Below are 544 nucleotides of genomic sequence, written 5' to 3'. Positions count from 1 at the left end.
CTTTGAGCTCCTCCAGCTGGCAAAACCACATAGGCCCAGTTGCCTTCCTTCAAGTCCTTATATCAGCTTTTGCCTTCATCCATTATGCAAATTTTTACGAAGGTCCTTCCCTTTGCTACATAATACACTGTGCACTGAGGAGAGCACAGTATAATTAACAGAAAATGCCCCATACCTTAGATTTTTCACATTCCAAAGGGCTAAGCAGATACTAAACAATAAATCTGTATTCTATTAGTTGGTGTTAAGCGCTAGGGAAAAAATATGAAGAGATAAGGAATATTATCCTCTGCCTTCCCCAACACACACACACACACATACACCCAAGGATTTTTCTTAGCAAACTCAGAACTAGCTCTGCAAAAGATAAAGACAGAATACAAAAACAACCATTTCAGAAGGCTCTTGAAAAACTGGCATCTGACTTGCCTAAAAAGTGACATTCAACTTTTGATCCAAAGCACTAGAACAATTCCATGGTAAACAAAATAAACTCAGAATACATTTCAAATACTGCTCTACTTCAATGGCATATCAGTTTAGA

Source organism: Phoca vitulina, unplaced genomic scaffold, assembly GCF_004348235.1.
Source record: "Phoca vitulina isolate PV1807 unplaced genomic scaffold, GSC_HSeal_1.0 scaffold89, whole genome shotgun sequence".
NCBI classification, from domain to species: Eukaryota; Metazoa; Chordata; class Mammalia; order Carnivora; family Phocidae; genus Phoca; species Phoca vitulina.
This window is presented reverse-complemented; position numbering follows the sequence as displayed.